The sequence below is a fragment of the Amblyomma maculatum genome, chromosome 4 (assembly GCF_055883805.1).
Source record: "Amblyomma maculatum isolate TAMU_Amacu chromosome 4, ASM5588380v1, whole genome shotgun sequence".
Classification (NCBI taxonomy): domain Eukaryota; kingdom Metazoa; phylum Arthropoda; class Arachnida; order Ixodida; family Ixodidae; genus Amblyomma; species Amblyomma maculatum.
The window spans coordinates 134,344,665-134,362,889 of NC_139347.1; the positions used below are offsets into that span (position 1 = coordinate 134,344,665).

The following is an 18,225-nucleotide window of genomic DNA, read 5'->3' on the forward strand; positions in this document are numbered from 1 at the left end:
ACATCGAACATGTACCATACGATCTAGGTACGCCAGGGACCCCGAAAGGACCGGTCCTCTCGCCCCTCGTGTTCAATATAGCTATGATGAGACTTCCTGCTCAGCTGGTGGCGGTCAACGGTATCCAGCACGCGCTGCATGCCGACGACACCATCATCTGGGCTAAACACGGCTCGGTAGGAGAAATGGAGGCCAACCTGCAGCACGTGGCGGACATTGTAGACAACTACACCCGTTTTTGCGGCCTCCAGTGCTCCCCGTCCAAATCGAAAATGTTTACATACGCCCCTCACCGAAATGCCCACCAAAATCAACCTCACCCTAACAGTGGACCCATACCCGAAAATGACGAGATCCAAGTACCAGGCCTTTCTATTCACAGTAATCGTAGAGCTGAAACAATACTGCCCAAATTGTGCAAAGTGGGGGACCAGGTGGGCGCATGGTCCGTCGTGTGTTGAACAAACACGAAGGGTTGCAATGCAAAGACGCCTTGCGGCTGGCGCATCAATTTGTAACCAGTCGAGTGCTATACTCGGCTCCATACTTCTACCTGCGCGAATGTGAGCAGAATGCACTAGAAGGCATTCTCCGTAAAATATACAAGCGTGCCCTCGACCTTCCGGTCAACACCTCCAACCAGGGCCTACTTGGCCAGGGGAGGATGAATACCTTTATTGAACAACGAGCGGCACACCTGATGAACTGCTACACAAGACTGTAAAACGCTGTCGGGTCGCCATCTCTTGCCCGACTACACATTCACCACTCAATACATTCGGAAGAGCGCGTACATATCTCAACAGAATGGAGATATGCCTTGCAGGTACATCCTCTTCCTGCCAACATGACACGAGATGACCATAGTGGCGGATCTCTCGCACGGGCGGAAGCTTTGCCTCGCCACTACGGACGCAAACCTGGAGTCTTCTACGTAGACGCCTCCGGCCCGCACCATGGGGGTTGGTACGCGACCGCAGTCGTTCATCAAAAATCACTGTAAAAAACGGACTCCCTATCCGTTCACACAACGTAACACACGCGGAAGAGGTTGCCATCGCGCTAGCCGCCGCAGATCAGGACTCATGGGTCATCATGACCGACTCGAGGAATGCCTGCCGCAAAATCGAGCAGGGGTACATATCGTACTACTTCCCCAGCAAAATTTACAAAACAGCGATTATCTCGGTGCCCCCGCGCTACGAACGATTATCTGGACTGCGGCTCACACTAGCCTTGAGGGAAACGAAACGGCCTATGCTGCCGCGCGCTCACTTCCCGGGCATCAACCTTGTCTTACAGCGATCCCGACTCCGAAACTAATCCAACATACACTTTCAAAGAAATAATTTAATTCTACCAATCTAGCCATTAAATCGATCCTAAGCCCTACAGAGCCTCACAAAGGCGAAGGAGCGCATTCTGCTTCGCATTTAAACCAAAACTTTACTGTGCCCGGCAGTATGAAAGTACTTTGACCGCGCGTGCACGGGAAAATGCCCGCGCTGTGAGGAAAAGTCCTCGGACATTTTCCGCATGGCGTGGGCATGTCAAAAAACCCCCCATTTACCCCCCATTTACCCCCCTTCCCCCCCAACCAACCCTACCCGGGAGGACTGGGAGGCGGCCCTGCTCGGCTGCTCTGACCTGACGGCGCAACGAGCCTTGGTCGAGCAGGCCAGGGCCGCGGCCTACGCCAGTGGGCTCCCAACTAGTAACTGTAAGGAGCCGCTCCTTAAGGATCACTGCCGTACCCTCCCTGCAATATTTTTCATCATTATCATCATCATCCATTTTTGTTTGTGTGTCCGCTGAATTACGACTGGGCGGGTATGCTCTTAAGACTACATCCCTGCGGTGGGATATTATAGGCGTGACACGGATTAGACTGCTATTTTTTACTTAACATCAGAACAACATTTTAACTCTCAAAACACCTCAACTCAAGTCATGCGCCTTACGTGAGAGTAGTGTCAGAGACGAGGGGATATGAGTGGACGTCAGGCTCCCTACCAACAGCCTGCATGAAGACGTTGCTGCTATCATAGGTGCCCTTGACGTAAAGTGCATGGGATTTTTGCAAGTTAAACGGAACTTAACGGGTGGAAACGTGGGCAACAAGATTAATATACCACAAGTATTCTTTCATATTCTATGAGGGCTTCCACTGCTTTTGAATCCTGCCAAATCTCCACAAAGACAGAGGGAGACCGAGGAACTAAAAAGGAGATTAGCTACGCACAATGCACCTTTCTGCGCAGAATATGGCATGTAGCGAGCGTGTCTAACTATATAGTAGGGTATAACGTAAAACAAAACATACAGCAGTTGTTACCTATCGACCATGGTAAGCAGGGTGTGTATTGCTTCATTGAACAGCAGGAGAAAGCTCTTTTTGATATTTGGCTGCACAACACTAGCCAGGGGAATATGTACTTTGGAGTTTATGTTTTGATGTAATAGTTAGCTTTTTTAGCTAACAAACAAGAATACGTAACAGCGAACTATATCTGTCATGGAGTAATTGTGTATGGCGTCTGTCTGTCTGTTTCTTTCTTTCTTTCTTTCTTTCTTTCTTTCTTTCTTTCTTTCTTTCTTTCTTTCTTTCTTTCTTTCTTTCTTTCTTTCTTTCTTTCTTTCTTTCTCTTTCTTTCTTTCTTTCTTTCTTTCTTTCTTTCTTTCTTTCTTTCTTGTCCCATTTACATGTAATGTATCTTTGGTGACTGATAGGCTTCTGTTTCATCATTTGTCTTTTATTCTTCTTGAAGACATAGTGTCGCGCCCCTCACAGAAAGCTTCTTAAGGGGGGTAATGTTCTTGCCCCTTCATCGCTGGAATAGCATCTCCCATATTCAGCAGAGGGCGCCCTCCGCACAGAAGCGGGGCTGAAAAGCAGAGCGCTTCGCAGGACGTCGCTGCCGTTTTTCTTTCAGATTTAGACGCCTGGGAAGAATTGGATTTCCGGGCAGCCCAGGGCAGCCCGGAGGATGTCCCGCTACGGTACGCGCCTTTCTGTCCTGTACAGTGGCATTTTGCACGACATGCAGGAAAGAGCATACTGAAAGCGAGCAATTTTTCCACTTGTTTCGAGCAGTAATGGGCAAGGTTTAGGCAAATACCTGGCATTCGCATCACTTGATCGAACGCATGAAGCTAGAACTGCACTTTGAAAACGTTTGATATCAAGGCTCATTGAAATGATAATCTTTTCCATCTGATATGTGCGCAATTCGAATGCCTTTGCACGTTCATTCTCGTAGATACTTCCACAGAGAGCAGCGCTGCTCAATTTCCGCATGATGATGATGTGTCCGTGTTAGTGTTAGTGTGTGTGACGACAAACACACATTTTGTGTGTGTGAAGACACACAAAATAGCAAATAGGCTTGACTCCAATTCATAAGCGCCGTAGCAAGTGCGCAGCTTGACGCATGTTATCTAAAGCGTTGTGTGGACTACACTACGCGGAGTGTGCAATCAGCACTGAGCCCACGCACACTGAAGATTCAGTTGCACGCATGCTAGAGCGAGAAAATTTAACTCTCCGCTTTATCGATTTTCTATTGGACGTTTCATTTTTAGCTGTTCTCTGCGGTACACGATAATGAAGAGATGAATAATTTCTCTCGGAAATTAGGTAATTTTTGAGCTCTATGAAATGCCCCTGGCATCTTCAAGTTGAAGGTGGAGGTTCAATATGCCGGTGGTACACGTAGGCTACCAAGGGGCGCTGACTGAGGTAGATTAGACAACCTGGGTTCTAATGGAGTCGAAAAACAGAAACACCAGGTTAGGAACTGCCTAAAGCTCCGACTTGTGCTAGTTTGTTGCGGGATTCAGACATGTTATTCTTAGCGCGCGCCCGCCCGCCCGCCCGCCCGCCCGCACGCACGCACGCACGCACGCACGCACGCACGCACGCAGGCACACACACACACACACACACACACACACACACACACACACACACACACACACACACACACACACACACACACACACACACACACACACACACACACACACACACACACACACACACACACACACACACACACACACACACACACACACACACACACACACACACACACACACACACACACACACACACACACACACACACACACACACACACACACACACACACACACACACACACACACACACACACACACACACACACACACACACACACACACACACACACACACACACACACACACTAACACTAACACACAGACGCACACATACGCACGCACACACACACTAACACTAACACGGACACATCATCATCATCATCATCAGCCTGACTGTACCCACTGCAGGGCGAAGACCTCTCCCATATTTCTCCACTTAACCCGGTTCTGTGCTAGCTGCATCCACTTGACTCCTGCGAACTTCTTAATCTCATCCGCCCACCTAACTTTCTTCCGCCCCCTGCTACGTTTTCCTTCCCTTGGAATCCAGTTTGTTACCCTCAGCGACCATCGGTTATCCTCTCTTCGCACTACATGCCCTGCCCATGTCCACAAACACGCACACAAACACACACATACGCACGCGCGCGCGCACACACTAACACTAACACGGACACATCATCATCATCATCATCATCATCAGCCTGACTGTACCCACTGCAGGGCGAAGACCTCTCCCATATTTCTCCACTTAACCCGGTTCTGTGCTAGCTGCATCCACTTGACTCCAGCGTACTTCTTAACCTCATCCGCCCACCTAACTTTCTTCCGCCCCCTGCTACGTTTTCCTTCCCTTGGAATCCAGTTTGTTACCCTCAGCGACCATCGGTTATCCTCTCTTCGCACTACATGTCCTGCCCATGTCCACAAACACGCACACAAACACACACATACGCACGCGCGCGCGCACACACTAACACTAACACGGACACATCATCATCATCATCATCAGCCTGACTGTACCCACTGCAGGGCGAAGACCTCTCCCATATTTCTCCACTTAACCCGGTTCTGTGCTAGCTGCATCCACTTGACTCTTGCGTACTTCTTAATCTCATCCGCCCACCTAACTTTCTTCCGCCCCCCGCTACGCTTTCCTTCCATTGGAATCCAGTTTGTTACCCTCAGCGACCATCGGTTATCCTCTCTTCGCACTACATGTCCTGCCCATGTCCACAAACACGCACACAAACACACACATACGCACGCGCGCGCGCACACACACACAGACGCACACGCACGCACACACGCACGCACGCACGCACGCACGCACGCACACACACACACACACACACACACACACACACACACACACACACACACACACACACACACACACACACACACACACACACACACACACACACACACACACACACACACACACACACACACACACACACACACACACACACACACACACACACACACACACACTAACACTAACACTAGCACGCACGCACATACATGTACACTAACGCTAACACTAACACGCACGCACGCACACAAATGCACACAGAAATGAGAGATGTCATTCGAAAACGGAAGGCACGCTTTTAGTCTTCAAACGGGGCCGTTAGTGAAGGGAAGCCTGTAGTAGACTGCTGATGAGAGTGTAGCTCCTTTCGCGTCAAGGGAAACTTCGCGACGACGCTGTTCGCGCACTAGCGCTCGAGAAATTTTCGCAAGTGTCCTTTACTGCCCATGGCTTTATGCCGTCGTTTGAATTGGCCAGTTTGGCCGAGGAAGTTTTCAGTGATATAATAGAAACTAAGCAGCTGTTGGAACCAATTTATCTTCTGCCGCAGTATACATGCACGACCGCAGTCCTGCGCATGTCAACTTCCTGTAATTGAGTTGCATTATTATGCTCGGAAGTGTATATTTCGGCATAAGCACTGCCTAAAACAAGACCCTAGGCCCATGCATTCTGTCCTTTCTTGAGCTCACAGATGCGACTACAGGAGTGCCGCAGCACGCTCGCTATAATTTAAGGAACATCCCTGATGATACACATTCGTTTCAGCGTAGCGCACTGCGCTCATCCCAATTTTGTATTGTTCTGAAAGCTATCTTTTAACATGGCATTTTGCAAAGTTATACGAACCGCAATGTTTCACTCAATATGAGAGTACAAAACAGTTGCCGAAATTTTGTGCTGAGTTATCTATCTATCGGCAGTGGTCCTCATTTAGGCGAGAGGAAGTGGAACAGGCTTCAGCTTTGTTACCTCGCGTTTGCCGAGACAATTGAAATAAGTAAATTCAATCCCGTCATGTCGTTCATGAGCTGTTGCTCTCCTAAAGGACAACTCGTTCGTCAGTTGAAATAATTTTACTCGCATCCAAGTGTTTTTCATAGACATGAACATGCGGGAAGTCCAACGTCGAAGCTCTTGTTTCGTGTCATGATGTGGCATCGTGAGGCTTTTCGTTTCAATGAGTGCGGTCAGGAAACAGAAATAACTTCCAATGTTCCTCGGTAAACGGAATGACAGGCGGGTAGTTGGAGTTGCGCATATTCAGGTGGAATAAGGTGGGTCAAGCCTTTTGCAAATGCACAATGAATGAAAGATATGCCACCATAATTTGTACTGGTTGCTCAGCGAATTCGGACACGCAGTTAATTGTCCCTTTGCAGTGCTTGCAGAACCTTGGTATCGAGTTAGACCGAACCATCGTGACCAGAGAAAGTATTAAAAAAATTACAAGGGTTCAACGCTGCTGCAACAAATATTGAGCGATAGCATTAGCTGCGGGTGACCGAGCGTTCTTCTTCTCTTTTCCTTCTTCTTCAACCCACATATGAAGCCCGGTTTAATCAACCCGTATGAACCTCAGAAGGAGACTGCAGCCATGAAATTAGGAGACGCCTGCTTCTGGGAAAGAGAGCAATGGTTAGCCTTGACCGCCTAGTAAAGAGCAGAGACATTAGTCTGCCAACCAAGATCCGTATAACTCGTGCTATGGTCTTTCCAGTTGTGATGTATGGATGCGACAGTTGGACTGTGAAAAAGGCTGACCGCCGAAGAATTGACGCGTTTGAATTGTGGTGCTGGCGAAGACTCTTGAGAGTTCCTTGGACTCCCAGAAGATCAAATCAGTCAATATTGTCGACCATAAACCCTGACTGCTCATTGGAGGGTCAAATTCTAAAGTTAAAGCTCAGCTACTTTGGTCATCTGATGAAGAGGGGAGTCGCTGGAGAAAGATTTGATGTTGGGAAAGGTTGAGGGTTGCCGGAGAAGGGGTAGGCAGCGAACGCGATGGTTAGATGGCATCCTCGAGGCACTGCAAATGAAGTTATGTGATGTTAGGAAGATAGTGAGAGACCGGAAAGCGTGGCGTGACATGGTCAATAGGGTCACGAAGAGTCGGACACGACTGAACGACTGAACTGAACTGAACTGATGAACGTGCCTTAGTGGCCTATAGGGGTAACTTGAATGCCAGGATCCTAGCAGGCTGATTCTCACATAACCGTCCCTTGTGAAACGAGAAACCCAAGTTAGCAGCTCCTGCCAGCCCACACCCTAGTGTCACGTGGGGTGTGACGTCACAGCGTCACGTGGGTAAGACGTGGCTACCGGCAGCACTACGCTGAAGGCTCGAAACCTAGAGTAGTATTGCTTTCGCAATAAAAGTCTAAATTGTAGACACATGCACGCGATGCCGTTTGGGACAGCCTTTGCAAACCTTTCCCATCCCTCTCCTGTGTGCAAGTCACCCAGGTTGTTGGATGGTACCCGTCGCACGTGTGGACCACTGTGGCATTGTGTTGAGATTTTGTGTGGCGCAGATAGAAGTGTGACTGCAAAAGTTTCAGCGTTTTTCTTCATGATGTATCAGTGATGCACTAACCTACATATTTTTGGAATGCAGTGTCCTCGAGGCAGCGCAGACGGCACGTCGTGCGGCCCGGGTTGTGTCTGCCGAGCGTTCCCACTGCGCAAGAGTGTGTTCTGCGTCGCCCTTGGATAATGCCCGCACAGAAAACGTCTATGGTCTACATTTGTTTGGAATAAAACAACTGCGATACTATAGAAGCGCTTTCTATAAAACATGAGGCACTCTGCTGTCAAGCATTCTTTCCACAAATGTTTTACGCAGGTACTTGACGCAGGTAGTTTACTGCGTCATGCACGTATAAACTTTTTGCATACTATTATAGATCCTTCGATGGGATAACAATAGTGAACGCAGAGCACGATGGTATAGCAGGGATGACGAAAACGACCAAATGGCTCTTACAGATGTGCAAGATGCCGTGCTAGTTGGTACTGCATAATGAAATAAAACAGCGCAAGGAATGGGACGAAACACGAAGGAAAGGAGACAGCGCCTGTGTCTTTGTCTCCTTTCCTTCGTGTTTCGTCCCGTTCCTTGCGCTGTTTTACTTCATTAGGCTCTTACAGATGCCCCGCCGGGGTGGTGCAGGGGTAAGACGCCCGGCTACTGTGCCGGAGCTCCCGGGTTCGAACCCGACCACGGCGGCTGTGTTTTGATGGAGGCGAAACGAAGTGGCGTCCGTGTGCTGTGCGATGTCAGCGCACGTTAAAGATCCCCAGGTGGTCGAAATTACTCCGTAGCCCTCCACTACGGCTCCCCTTTCTCTCCTTCCACCTTCACTCCCACCTTCATCCCTTCCTTTACGGCGCGGTTCAGGTTTCCACAGCGAGTGTGTGAATGATACTGCGCCTTTCCCTTCCTGTGAACCAATTATGGTTATTATTATCGCGAGCCGTGACCAGCCATAAAATATGCTTTTTTTTGATAGACGGAAGGAAGCGATACAAAAAGAATGGTTGGTTGGTTGGTTTGTTTGTGGGGTTTAACGGCCCAAAGCGACTAAGGCTATGAGAGACGCCGTAGTGGAGGACTCCGGAAATTTCGACCACCTGGGGTTCTTTAACGTGCACTGAAATCGCACAGCACACGGGAACCTTGCTTTTCGCCTCCAACGAAAAGCGGCCGCCGAGGCCGGGATTCGATCCCGCGTCCTTGGGAACAGTAGTCGAGCGCCGTAACCACTGCGTCACCCCGGGGGGCTTCGCTCTGGTCCCTCCTCAATATGCGAAATAATCTTTCGCCTTTTACAAAAGGAATGGTTTGCTGGGGTTTAACGTCCCACAGCGGCTCAGGAAATGAGACGCCGTAGTGGAGGGCTCCGAAAATTTCAACTACCTGGGGCTCTTTAACATCGCACAGCGCATGGAGGCCTTGCGTTTCGTCTCCATCGAAAAGCGGCCGCCGCGGCAGGGATTCGATCCTGCATCCTTGCGCGCACTAGTCAAGCTCCCTACACCACGGCGGGACTCAATACAAAGGTCCCTATAAGCTGAGCAGTATCAACAATCAGATAGTATTAAATTATCTTACTGATTAACAAGAAATATACCTCTTGCCGTATCTGTGCCAGTGACGATTGGCCGATACATGCCACCGCAGAGTTGTGTATTTTAAATGCCTCGCAAACCAGCTGGGACTCCTTGTCTTTATTTTTAGAAGTGAAGGCGGTTTTATTAAGAAATGTGTAAAAGTCTTTGCAGTCCGCGTAGTTCATGACTGTTATTTTTGCATGACAGATTTTCTGTACATGTCGCATGCTCACGTAGACTGCCAATGACGCAGCCGCCAATGAAACCCATATTACATTTGTACGAAACATGACAAGAAGATCGTATCTGAAACGCCACAGAAACAATTAAAGAACTAATTTCGGTGCCTTTTCATGGGCTTCCGTGTTTATTTTTATTTATTCGCCTGCAGGTGTTTGCTCCAGGGCTTTAACCTTGGTGTAGAGCATTTTTATGCACGCCTTGCTCACATTTTTAATTGTTCGACACCATGCATACATGTCAATACAAATGAAACACAGTCGTGACTCATCAATACAATTCTCCTTAATATGAACGAACCGAATTATTGCAAGTGTTTCCAGGGACAAAACTTTTGCGATGTATTTATGCGCATCGGTAATACGAAAATTCGCTGTTAAGACAATGGACTGTACCAATGCACACAGCCAATTGGGGCCCGTTCATTTTTGTCGCGTTATTATGAAAAGCGGTTTGAAAGAAAGAAATGGCAGATCTAAACTTCGCGGACCGCACGATCAGCTGGCTGTTATTTGCCCCGAAAGGTCTGGATAACCGTGTAAGAATAGAGTTCAATTCTTCTACCGTGGTCTGGATCGTGAGTAGGCTTAGTCCCAGCTGCTTCATTGTTGCCCACATCTAGGCAACGAAGAAGACGACTGCTTTGCAGTCTCTATCCCACACTTCGCTGTAGTGGGGCCTGAGAGCGAAGAATGAAGCGGTGATGGCAGGCTGCGGAAATTGACGGATGCGAGTGGGACAAGTTGGCAGTGAGCGTTTCCGGAGCGCTCCACTACGGTGTCGTTTGGCTCAAGGTCATACTTGCGGCACCGCATGACCTTCGCAGTTGCAGAGCGAAGAGTGCAGCTCACGCTCTAAAAAAAAGGAGAAGGGCAGGAACAAATGCAGCCGTTGAGACAGGCGGAGCGTTCGGCGACAATGACGAGCGAAGTTCGCGCACATGGCTGTGATAGAGCGGTTCAGCACTTCTAGTAAAATTGTTCGCCTTTGCGACTCCAGTTAAAGCTCTCAGATAAGCGTATTTTATTACTAATATTTGTCATAGCGAATTATGTAGCCTATCCAAAGCTTCGAACTCCTTTTCCCTCAGCACATGTCCATGTTTTTACCGTACAGGTAATAAAGCACTGCTGCCCACATCCTTTCGTTCATGTTCCTTAGGTTCTCCTCAAACGATATTTTAATACGAAAGCATTTCTTATCTCATAAGTGGCGTGCAGAGGAGTTGTGGACAGAGCGTATCGGCATGAAATGTCGGCATGAAAAGAAAAAGATTAAAAATAAATTAGTTGTGGTTTAATTCTGGTTATTCCTAGTTGAATTGCGATAGCAACGGCGGCAGCTTCTTTTGCCTGTTACATTACTCCCCTATCACGCCCTATCAGTGTAAGGTGCTACATTATTGGGGACACTTAAGCTCATTCTTTAAGAGTATGACGCGAGAGCGTAAGCTACCAGGCCACTTATAAATGAGAAGGGTTCAGTGCTGCTGAACCGAATGTAGAGCGAAAGCATTAGTTGCCGTTGAACGAGCGTTCTTCTTCGCGGCTGATCAAGGTAAAACGTGGCCCTTCCCGGGACGACGCCACGAGGCGAAACCTGGCGCAGTATTGCTATCACAATAAAACACTACCGCGACTGTACGTCGACAGCGCGCCCGGCCGAACACAGCTTCCCTGGTGCACGCACGAGATCACCATGCATTCTATCGCCGTTTTTAAAAAAACTTTATAGCCTTCAATAGGAAATAATACAGTGCAACAATTATGCTAAAATAAAAATAAGAACATTAAATACTAAACACTGCAGATCAATACAATGCAATATAATACACATCCATTTCACGGAACTGCTGCACTCTTAGGTGGTAGAGAATACTCTCATTTCTTGATTCGTTTTAGTTTTCTATACAGGGCTGCACAGAGTGCAGGACTGCACCCTGTGCCGATAATCACGTTGTGAACTTTCGCAACGCTTTCCAAAAATATTCATATACAAATAGGATTCCGGGCTGGTATTGGCGGGAAGCCATTGCACTACGCCAGCCAAGTAGGAAGATTGCGTCGTATGATATCACTCCGTCCACCACAGGCAAAAACTTAATATCGGACGATGTGACCGGGAGATCTTTCTTAAGTGTGCGTTGCAGCACATCCCAAAATATTACTGCATTGTTCCACTAGAAGGAGACATGTTCAGTTATCTTCTCTTAATTAGAAAGAAAACACTGTGTACCCCATAGCACATAAATTTCCTCTTGTGTTCAGCCATGTTTTTACTCGAAGGGTTGCTGTGTGGATTTAAAAGAAATGTTTTTGTACCAGGCGCGACCCACATCTTTTTCACTCCCTTTAACACATTTTTACGAACTTGGCTGTAAAAGATGAGCGATGCAAAACGACAGTGAAAAACTGAATTATCTATGGCCGTCATAATATATTTGCTCTTTACTGTCGACAAACGCTTTAGAGGGAAGTGACAGGATACAACCAACTCGCTGGGGTAACGCAATGCTCCGTAATGAATGCCTTCGATAGACGACACTACAATGTCTGGTAATGCATTTGACACGATGGGTACATAAAACTGGAAGCAAGGATATGTTTGCTTGTGGAGACACAAGAACCCTACCACGGCATGAAGCGGAAGTAAGATGTAGAGGGCGAGGCCTCCCTGGTCGTCTCGCCAAAAGAGGTTCATTCATGAATTTATCATATGTAGGTTACAAGTGTTAAACTAAATATTTATACATTCGCTCATGTACAGTACAGGGCGTGAAAGATGTACAAAGGATGTACACCCCTTCAGCTAAACACATTGCACACAGTAGGCGGCGGTAATAGACAAGTCGCTCTCACTCAAACAAGTAGTTTGCTCTCTTATTCCATCTGTTTTGCTCTCCCAGACGACACGCTTTCACAATAGCTGTCTAGTGACACACCAATGTATGTTCTCGTCGTTCTGGTCCAGCGAACATTTAGTTGGCGTCGTTTTTCACGAGCCGGGCAACAAATCAATACTTTTACCTTAATTTAACAAATTCCTACTTTGAGCACAAAATACCTGTTTAATTTTCAGTACAGCTCTAGCGCTTTTGCTGCCATATGCCAAAGCGGCCCTTCGTGTAGGCGTGCAAACGAGCCTCATGAATGTGGAAACTAAAACCCCCTACTGCATTGCTCTGAAGAATTTTCCGACTAAGTGGTTCTAGGAATAATGCGAAAAGCAATGACAACAAAGGCCAACCTTGCCGAACACAAGAGAGCACATCTATACACCGCTATAGCGCGCCGTTTACAACTAGGTTTGTGCTGCAATTTCTGCATGCAATTCTGACGCTATTGCCAAGACTATAGCCCAAGATCAGCAGGAGAATGATCCAGCAGGAAAAAGAGTATGTCGAAAGGGCACCTGCCGGTGTCCTTTCATGAGATCTTACAACCAATCTGCCAGACAGAATTAGTTCGCTTTCACCTAGCATGCAGTGTTATCCTTGCCACATCGGCGTTTGAGTAAATTCTCGTGCTCCTAATGCCGCATATCTGGAGAGGACCAATTACCTCTTTGATAATAGACTGCAGTCTTTTCACCAAGACCTTCATAAGGACATTGTAGTCGACGTTTGTGGGCGTTGTTCGCCTATAGCCGGCCACAGACCGGAGTTTGAACTGCTTGCTGCTATTAGGAATCAAAACCATGTGAGAGCACGTAAAGGAAGCTCGCATTGAAATAATCACCGTTTTTTTTAGAATGCCGCACTCTACTATCATCGCAGCCTATCACGCCTCGTTTAAACCTGTAACACACAACCTCTTTCTTCCTGCAGAGGCGGCACAGTGGTTAGGGCGCTAGACTACCGAACCCAAGGATGCGGGATTGATTCCCGCCCATGGCGGCTGCTTTTCCATGAAGGCGAAAAGCAAGGCACCCGTGATCTGCGCGATGTAATTGCACGTCAAAGAACCCGAGGTGCTTTCCCATCCCTTTCCTTACGGCGCGGTTCAGGTGACCACATAAATGTGCGTGACAGATACTGCGCCTTTCCCTTCCAGTGAACCAGTTATTATTATTAAAAGCAGTAAAATCAAACAAGTACGATAAAGAGATGATCGATACGAAAACATCCGACGCACATTAAAGCCAATAATTAGCATGGCTACAAAAAAAAAAAATAATGGCAAAAACGACATGTGGACGAAAACTCTGAGGAATCTTGGCTGTCTATATTCCGTGAGTCAGCTGGTAGGGGCTTTTTTTTTAGAATAGTTGCTCTTTCAAGACACGGTTTTCTCAGTACTGGATATTTTCGTCTCGATAATCGTATCGCGCTTGTTTGATTTTAAAGAGATGGTTTTCTCTCTACTGAATGTTGCCTAGCGCTTGTCGCACAAAGAAAGAGGGCAAGCGGAATAAGTTATTTTGGAAGGTTGTCGTAATCTTCTTTTATGGTCTTGGTTCACTGCCTGCTGTACTATATGCTTAACATTTGAACATTTTATTTCACTTGTGGCTTGACACGCGTTGTGATTCAGTTTTTGCCTTGGTGGGTGGTTGCCTGAGGGTATATTGTTCTGGTTGGCACCCTTCTGAAATAAAGTTGCAGTTCAGCGCTCGTGTGTCTGTTTTTCTTGTTTTCTCTCAGTGTGTAGCATGTGGTGTTGAAATATAACATTGAAAACCAGCTAGCCCGTCAGCTTACCCTATCCAAATATCATTCTCCAATATTTCTCCAATTAAAATTGTACTGTGTTCTGTCAGCAGCACATTGATTATCCGCGCAAACTTGCGTATTTAATACGTGTACTTGACCATGTCCGCGCCCTGCTACGCTTGCTTTCTCATGTCATTTAATCTGTCACCCCAACGGCCCATCGATTATCTTCCCGTCCCACTGCGCGTCCTGCCTCTGCCCATTTATTCTTTGAGTTTACCTATGGTATCATTAACTACCTCAGAGAATATCTCAGTAATCTGCGATTTGCTGATGACATTGCCTTGCTAAGCAACTGGGGGGATGAACTGCAAATAATGATTGATGACTTAGACAGAAAAAGTAGAAAGGTAGGCTTGAAAATCAATATGCAGAAGACTACGGTAATGTTCAACAACCTCGGGAAGGGACAGCAGTTTACATTAGGTAGCGAAATACTGGAAGTAGTAGGCGAATATGTCTACTTAGGACAGGTAGTAACCGCAGATCCGGACCATGAAAAGGAAATAACAAGAAGAATAAGATTGGGATGGAGCGCATTTGGCAAGCACTCGCAGATTATGACTAGCAGCTTACCGGTATCGCTCAAAAGGAAAGTATACAACAGTTGCATCTTACCTGTACTCACCCATGGGGCTAAAACGTGGAGGCTAACCAAGAGAGTTCTACTTAAGTTGAGGAAAACTCAGAGGGCTATGGAACGAAAAATGGTAGGGTTAACATTAAGAGATAGAGAGCGTGCAGAGTGGGTCAGAGAAATAACTTAAGTTACCGACATTCTAGTAGAAATTAAGAAGAAGAAATGGACATGGGCAAGACATGTAGTGCGAAGAGAGGATAACTGATGGTCGCTGAGGGTAACAAACTGGATTCCAAGGAAATGAAAGCGTAGCAGGGGGCGGCAGAAAGTTAGGTGGGCGGATGAGATTAAGAAGTTCGCAGGGGTCAAGTGGATGCAGCTAGCACAGAACCGGGTAAAGTGGAGAAGCAGTGGGTATAATCAGGCTGATGATGATGATAATCATTAACTTAATATTTTTCAGCGATCCTATGTGCTCTCTGTCTGTTTCTTAATGTTACGCTTGCCATTTTTCGTTCCACATATCGCTGCAACTTTCTCAAGTGAAAACTTTGAATAAAATTTTTCGAAACAGAATTAACATGCCGCCTCCTTTAATATAAGGTTTAGGAGAACAAAATTGCTTAACATTACACCAAGTAAGTTTCGCTTAAAATGAACAAGAGCAGTGTTCTAGTTCAATTTAGTATCGAACTTTGCTTGAATTTCCCCGCTTCTCCTTCCCTGCCTTTTCCGCCACTGCCTTCGGAGCCAGGTGACGTGGCGAGCATTTTAAGGTGGGGGTAGTGTTCTCAAATATGCTGCTCCGTCGAGACGACTCCTTCCTGCGATCATCATCATCATCATCATCATCATCATCATCATCATCATCATCATCATCATCATCATCATCAGCCTGATTATACCCACTGCAGGGCGAAGGCCTCTCCCATATTTCTCCACTTAACCCGGTTCTGTGCTAGCTGCATCCACTTGACCCCTGCGAACTTCTTAATCTCATCCGCACACCTAACTTTCTGCCGCCCCCTGCTACGCTTTCCTTCTCTTGGAATCCAGTTTGTTACCCTCAGCGACCATCTGTTATCCTCTCTTCGCACTACATGTCCTGCCCATGTCCATTTCTTCTTCTTAATTTCTACTAGAATGTCGGTAACTTGAGTTATTTCTCTGACCCACTCTGCACGCTTTCTATCTCTTAATGTTACCCCTACCATTTTTCGTTCCATAGCCCTCTGGGTTGTCCTCAACTTAAGTAGAACTCTCTTGGTTAGCCTCCACGTTTCAGCCCCATAGGTGAGTACAGGCAAGATGCAACTGTTGTATACTTTCCTCTTGAGCGATACTGGTAAGCTGCTAGTCATAATCTGGGAGTGCTTGCCAAATGCGCTCCATCCCAATCGTATTCTTCTTGTTATTTCCTTTTCGTGGTCCGGGTCTGCGGTTACTACCTGTCCTAAGTAGACATATTCGCCTACTACTTCCAGTATTTCGCTACCTAATGTAAACTGCTGTTCCTTCCCGAGGCTGTTAAACATTACCTTAGTCTTCTGCATATTGATTTTCAAGCCTACCTTTCTACTTTTCCTGTCTAGGTCATCAATCATTATTTGCAGTTCATCCGCCGAGTTGCTTAGCAAGGCAATGTCATCAGCAAATCGCAGATTACTGAGGTATTCTCCATCTACCCTTATCCCTAACTGCTCCCATTCCAAGTCTCTGAATACTTCCTCTAAACAAACTGTGAATAGTACTGGGGAGATTGTGTCTCCTTGCCTAACACCTCTCTTTATGGGAATTTTGTTACTTTCTTTATGCAGAACTACGGTTGCTGTGCAGCCGCTATATATATCTTCCAGCACTTTCACGTATGGCTCGTCTACTCCCTGATTTCGCAATGCCTGCATCACCGCCGAGGTTTCAACTGAGTCAAATGCTTTTTCGTAATCAATGAATGCTATGTATAAGAGCTGGTTATATTCCGAGCATTTTTCTATCACCTGATTGATGGTATGGATATGATCGATAGTAGAGTACCGTTTCCGAAACCCTGCTTGATCCTTTGCTTGATTGCAGTCTAAGGTTGTCCTGATTCTATTAGCGATTACCTTAGTAAATACCTTATACGTAACAGACAGTAAGCTGATTGGTCTGTAATTTTTAAGGTCCTTAGAGTCCCATTTCTTGTGAATGAGGATAGTGTTTGCATTCTTCCATGGTTCCGGTACCGTCGATGACACCAGGCACTGCGTATACAAGGTGGCCAGTTTTTCTAGCACGATATCCCCCCCGTCCTTCAGCAAATCTGTAGTTATCTGATCCTCTCCAGCTGATTTCCCCCTTTTCATAGTTTCTAGTGCTTTCTTGACCTCGTCCTTCGTCACTGGTGGAACGTCTGACTGTTTTTCCCTACAGCCAATCTCATTACGGTCCTGACTACTTTGGCTACTGTAGAGATCTGTATAGAACTCCTCAGCTACTTTGATTATCTTTTCCATATTAGTGATGACGTTGCCCGCCTTGTCCCTTATCGCATACATCTGCGATAAGCTGTCATAACTATTGCAGCACTTTAGAGCATTGTGCAAAGCTCCTAAGGAATTAGGTGGTGAACGTGTTCTACATCGTAATAACGTCACATATTGACCACTGGGCTGATCACATTTGAGAAGCAATGCATGTCTATGATTCCGCAGTAATATTGTTCACATGTAAGCCTCTATCATGGCTTGATTGTTTCAGATTTTTGCGAAATTCCGCCATTTCATTTCTACGAAGTTCTATAGGAAGGCGCCCCACTTTAGGCGAATCATATCAGCCTTGATATCATATAATCGCGTTCTTAGGCATCGTCTGTGCGTTCATATCTATTGAAATCACCCATTTTAACGAGTGATAAGATGCCCGGTGAGAGAGCCAACAGTAATATTGTTACGTAGTGGTGACGAGGTCGACGACACAAATGAAGGGGTCGATGTAAAGAAACTCTTTATTTGGGCTGACTTGCGCCCGCAAAAGAACTAAGCAACTCGGCGGCGGCGATAGAAACAAACGTGCTCGTCGATCGTCGAACAAAGAATGCCCGTCACACTCGGCGACGCTCAATTTAAAGGCTGCACAGAACAATCTAGATAACGTCGCAAACAGCTACCAGCACGGGCTGGAACATTGTGGAAAGACACCCGACTGGCCGGAACCTTCGAGACAGATCTCGGTGCATCTTGCGCTACAACAAAACTGATAAAGGTGTGACTCGCGACATCGAGCATTAACAAACAAAGAATACAGAACTGATACGCGGTCCAGAATAAGAGTGATAAGCCTGTATGCCGGCGGCTGT

At 46.8% G+C, this 18,225-nt stretch overlaps 1 pseudogene; it reads left to right on the forward strand.

Annotated features, from left to right (window-relative positions):
• Nucleotides 1-847: 847 nt before the first annotated feature.
• On the forward strand, nt 848-1,815 carry LOC146192625 (uncharacterized; annotated as a pseudogene).
• Nucleotides 1,816-18,225: the final 16,410 nt, after the last annotated feature.